General features: G+C 43.4%; 1 pseudogene; it reads left to right on the forward strand.

Annotated features, from left to right (window-relative positions):
• Rpl39-ps (ribosomal protein L39, pseudogene) lies at window positions 4,229-4,587 on the forward strand (annotated as a pseudogene).

Genomic DNA, 6,000 nt, shown 5'->3' on the forward strand with positions numbered 1-6,000 from the left:
TCTTCATACCTGAGTATCATCACTGTTTCCTGTTTCCCCTCTTACTAGTTTTTCCTAGTGGTCCCCTTCTGCTTTCATGCCACTTGTCTATCTGCGTAGTTATAGTTAATTCTACATTCCGTCTCTGACAGAAAGCATTTGGTATTTGTCTTTCTTTCTCCCCCCATAACCCTCTCTTGTTTCTACCTCCTCTTCCCTTGAGTTCCCTTGCTTCCAGCAAGAGTCTCCTGCTCTCAGGTCACACATGAACGAAAGCCTACAAATGAAAGGAATGCAATCTTCTCTTTCTGAGTCTAGTGTATTTTATTTAACACGATGATCTCCAGTTCTACCCATTTTCCTGAAAATCACATTAGCTTCATTCTTCTTTATGGTAGATTAAAACTCTGCCATTTATGTTCACCATGTTTTCTTTATCCATTCATGTCTTATGTGCATCTAAATTGCTCTCATATATCAGGCTATCACAAATAGTTCCCCTGGGGATGGAGAAATGTTTCAGCAATACAAGAGCACTGCCTGTTCTTCTAGAGGACCTAGACTTGATTCCTGGCCTACACATGGTGGCTTACAATCACTTGTAACACCACTCCCAGGAGATCCGATGTCCTCTCCTGTGGGCACCAGGCACTCAAGTAGTGCACAGACATACATGGCACATAAGATAAAACAAAAATGAATAAGAAGTGAGTAGTACCTCAATGCCCAAGAATGGGGCAGCTTACCCATCTCTTCTAAAAGTCAGCTCTTGAATAACCCTGACCTCCTTCCTGTTGACCTTCTTGACCTTCCTCTCCTGAGTACTGAATTTTGAACAGTGAGCTGATAGAGTTGGGTCTGGCAAAAAGTACCATCAGAAGCTGTGCCATTTCAAGTCCATCATACCTATGCTTATGCCTGGGAGGACTGGTGTCAAGAGAAGGCACTGTTCGGGTCACTCCTGTTTGCACGCTCACGGCACTTCTGCCCCCCACTGATTCCTTTGGTGGTGCAGCTCTTGTTTTACCCAGAGGGTGAGGCAATGTCAGCTTAGGATGAGCTGTTTCCAAGAGCATTCACATTTCTGCACATCTCCCCTGAGGTCTGTTCTCATGGGGTTCACTTATTTGCTCTCTGGAAGCTTTGCTTTGCATAGCTTCTGGGAGATCTTCACTGCTTCAGTGTGTTAGTTTGCTAGTGAAAAGTTCTTTTAGTTCTCCTTTATTTAGAAATGTCTTTGGGCTCAGTTGGTGGAGTGCTTGCCTTACAAGTGCAAGAATCTAAGGTCCCCAGGGCCCATGTAAAAAGCCAGGTGTAGTGTCCCACTTATAATCTCAGTGCCAGAGAGGGAAAGACTGGAAGAGTCCTTGGTCTTTATGGCTCACCAGTGTTGTCTACTGGGTGAGACAAGTAGGAGATCCTGTCTCAAAAAACAAATGGAAGGCACCTGAGAAATGACATCTGAGGTTGACCTCTGGCCTCCACACATATGGGAACACATATCCAAGCACCCACACACACACACATACGTGCACCACTATGAATGTGCATACCATGGGTACATCACAGGCATTCATGTGTATAGACTGGGCTAGTCTTGAACTCACAAAGATCTGCCTTCTGCCTCCAGAGAGCTGGGACTAAAGGTACGCAACACTACCGCAGAGTCCAACATGAGTGTTTGTTTGTTTTTTCCTTTTTCCAATTTTTTATTAGGTATTTTCTTCATTTACATTTCAAATGCTATCCCAAAAGCCTCCCATATCCTCCCCCCACCCCACTTCCCTACCCACCCACTCCCACTTCTTGGTCCTGGCTTTCCCCTGTACTGGGGCATATAAAGTTTGCAAGACCAAGGGGCCTCTCTTCCCAATGATGGCCAACTAGGCCATCTTCTGCTACATATGCAGCTAGAGACACGAGCTCTGGGGGTACTGGTTAGTTCATATTGTTGTTCCACCTATAGGGTTGCAGACCCCTTTAGCTCCCTGGGTACTTTCTCTAGCTCCTCATTGGGGGCCCTGTGTTCCATCTTATAGAACTGTGAGCATCCACTTCTGTGTTTGCCAGGCACTGGCAAAGCCTCACAGGAGACAGCTATATCAGGGTCCTTTCAGCAATATCTTGCTGGTGTATGCAATAGTGTCTGGGTTTGGTGGTTGATTATGCAATGGATCCCCAGGTGGGGCAGTCTCTGGATGGTCCATCCTTTCGTCTCAGCTCCAAATGTTGTCTCTGCAACTCCTTTCATGGGTGTTTTGTTCCCCAACGTGAGTCTTTATCTTTGCTTTTCAACTCTGTGCTGCTTAAGGTGCACATGCAGCACCTCTGAATCTTTGACGTTTTCTCGCTTGAACCTTGTTGAACTTCTTGAATGTGAAAGTTTGTATTTTATCCACAACTCTTTCTTCAGATATTCTTCGTGCCCCCTTTTCTCTTCGCCATCTGTGGCATTTGATGACACCACAAACCTCTGACGTTCTTCTCTTGATTGCTAGTTTTTCTTGTTGATCCTCTGGGCATCCAAAGCTTGCTTTCTTCTGTTCACTGACACCTATGGGGGAACTTTTCTTCTGATTTTCATGTTACTATATTTTTTTCAAAACTAGATTTTCTTTCTTTCTTTTCTTTTTCAATTTATTTGGGGGAGGGGCATGTGCCACATTGGTCAGTTGACAATTTGCAGGAGTCTGTTCTCTCCTTACACCATGTAGGTTCTGGGAATTGAGCTCAGACTGTTAGGCTTGGTGGCAAATATGTTTACTTGTTGAATCTTTTTGCTGGTTCATGTTTCAGTCCAAGATCATGAAACCCATTGCTTGTAGGTTTCTACAAGGCACATAGCACATCACAGCATGACCTTGTGACATAGTCAACTCATTTACCTTAAGGCTGAGATATCCAAGAGCAGAACAGGAAGGGGTTGGGACTCCTGTTGCAGTTAAGTCCCTGATCTGCCTCCCAGCTTCATGCTTTCAGAAATAAGACTCAGACTCAAATTATATTTACAAACACCTTGGCCATAGAGCTAGGCTCGACTCTGAGTAGATCATAACTAAAGATACTTGTTTAACGTACATTTTCCCATATGGTTGGTTACCTGAGCTCGGGCATCATGTGTCTATGCATCTGTTTCCTCGCTTCTTTTCAGGGCTCCTTCCCTGCCTCCTTCTCGTCCAGAATTTTTTTTCCTCCTGATGTCCCACCTCTATTTCCTTCCTAAGCCATAAGTCATAAAGTTTTCAACTGACAAGTGAGGCATCTATACAATATATAAGACAGAGAGAGACTCCACCCTCAAATTTTACCCCTTCCAAATAGCCCCATTCTGTAGATTGAGCCTTTATTTATTACACTAGCCTTTGAGAGACATTGAAGGTCCAAACCATAGTGCTTTTCTAGAAAATTCAGACAAACTTGATAAGCATTTTATGTATGTATGTATGTATGTATGTATGTATGTATGTATGTATGTATGTGTGAATGTATTTGTTTGTTTGAGATGGGGTCTCCCTATGTAGTCTTGGCTGTCTTGGAACAGCCTTGGAACTGTCTTGGAATCTGTAGACCAGACTGGCCTCAAACTGACAGAGATCCTCCTGCCTCTACCATTCAAGTGTTGGGATTAAAGTCCTGTGCCACCATGCCTACTTAATGTTTTTAACTTTCTTTTTTTATTATGTGAGGTCCATATGTTCTTTGCAAGAGATGTTTTTAAGCATTCTATATTATTTCATGTTTATGCCCACTGAAATCTCTGCTCAGCAAGCTTGCTGGTCAACTACTTATTTCATAGAGATTTTCCTAAATGCTTAGAACCAATAAGTCTCTCAGTCTTTGCCAAGGGACTCGGTGCTTGCTGAGGCATGCTTTCAACCCCCAGCCAGGCAGTTTATGATACTCCTTCACTTCCTGCTGGGATGGAGCCTGGAGTTGAATCAATGGTAAGAAAGTAAGAAGCCCTCTGGTCTTTCCTAACTACACACAGTCCTGAGTATTCACATACCTAATGTATGTGTACATTCTAGATTCCCAGGAACACCTTAAGACTCTCCAAAACCCTACACAGACACCAGACTCTCTAACTTTTTCTTGTGTGTATGTTAGTTACCTTATCTTTTGCCCCAGTTGTTATCTACTATCACAGAATGCTGCCACATTAAACAGTTACCTCTTGTTGTTTAGACAAATGTCTCTGACATGCCCAGCATGGCCCCAGTTGAATAAGGGAATAAAGAAAAGACAGCTTTTTCTCTTCTCCATTCCTCCGCCATCGTGCGCGCTATTCTTGATTCGGCTTCTCGCCATGTCTTCTCACAAGACTTTCCGAATCAAGCGATTCCTGGCCAAGAAACAAAAGCAAAATCGCCCTATTCCTCAGTGGATCCGGATGAAAACTGGCAACAAAATCAGGTACAACTCTAAGAGAAGACACTGGAGGAGAACGAAGCTGGGTCTGTAAGGATTCACACAATGGCAAGACTGAGGATTTATACTGAATTGTCATCAATCAGTCCTACCAGATGGATTTCAACATTTAAACCTGGAGACTTTTCGTGTCTTGAATTAGGATGTTTGTCCAGTAATAAAATATAGAACCTTTCAAAAAAAAAAAAAGAAAAAGAAAAGACAAACAGACCTTCAGAAAATATGGAATCTTGTGGATTGGGTTCACTGATAAGGAAGCTTGGGTGCTTATTATATACAGTTGAACTGAGAAATAGATTTATTGTATGTAGCTGAACAAGGAGGAAGACTGTCACACGCAGCTAAACAAGGAAGCTGGGCTTATGGCATACAACTAGATCAAGGGGGCAGGTTTAGCTAATCTCAATAGTAGCAATTTCTATAGGGGAGCTTTCTTCAGGTGGTAAATATCTGGGGGTAGAAATCAATGGAGGACATTTCTGCACACACTATCAACACAAGCAAATGGACCAGCAGAAGGCTTTGCCATTCTTCTGAGCTGGGATGGGGAAGGTTTTACCATTTTACAATGGGTCTGAGGCTATGGGGTCCTTAACCTGGCTGTGTACCTCTGTTTATTCAGAACTTCCTCTGTTCCCCACAGTCCCCAAACAAAAAATATGTTCTCTGCAAGCTTCAAGTCAGATCAAATAAATATAGCCTTCTCTTTTCAGACTGCATGTGTACTCTATTTCCTTGGCATGCAGTATGTGGATGGGTGGGTGCGCAGGGCTGTCGGCATGAACTGGCATGATTCTGAGTTGGCTCTGAAGGAGTTACTTCAGCAGCTGGCGTTGTTACTGATCTTTGCATTTTTTTTGGAGCAATTCTGCCAGCAGGGCCAGGTTCTGCTCTGTTCCAGTGTGTATTTCTGTTGCTATCCATATGGCAAGAAGCAGGCAACCCCACTCTAATACAGCACTGCTGTAGTTGTTGGAAATCAGGTATATGTTTCTGGTGAGTCTGCATTGCCACCATTTGCCAAATGCTTCAAGGCTGGAGGTAAGCAATGTAGTGCATCTTAAGCCAAAGATAGAAATGTGGCAGCTGAAGCTGCTGGTTTGATGAAAAACTGTTTCAAGGGTCCTTGCAGGGAACATTGAAACCCTTAAGTATAATCTTCCAGAAAGCTACTAAACATGTCAAATTATGAGTTTGCTGTGAACGTGACTTTGAATGAACTTTGAGCCCACTCTATCCCTCTCATGGTTGCCACACTGCTGGCTGTAGGGGGTTGGTTTTCATGGTTCCCACAGAACTTAGGGAGGAAGGAAGATGGGAGGAACACGTTAAAATGCCTCAAGACTCGCTGTTCTTACTAAGATCTACCATTTTCCTTGAATAAACACTCATGGATGCAAACCCTTGGATACATTTCAAACTTTGTGCTTTTATTGTTTATTTTGCTTTTAATTTTTGAGACAGCCTCACTACTCTAGCCCAGACTGGCTTAGAATTCACTGTAGGGCTGGAGAGATGGCTCAGCGGTTAAGAGCACCGACTGTTCTTTCAGAGGTCCTGAGTTCAATTCCCAGCAACCATATGGTGGCTCAC

The sequence above is a fragment of the Mus musculus genome, chromosome 15 (genome assembly GCF_000001635.26).
Source record: "Mus musculus strain C57BL/6J chromosome 15, GRCm38.p6 C57BL/6J".
NCBI lineage: Eukaryota > Metazoa > Chordata > Mammalia > Rodentia > Muridae > Mus > Mus musculus.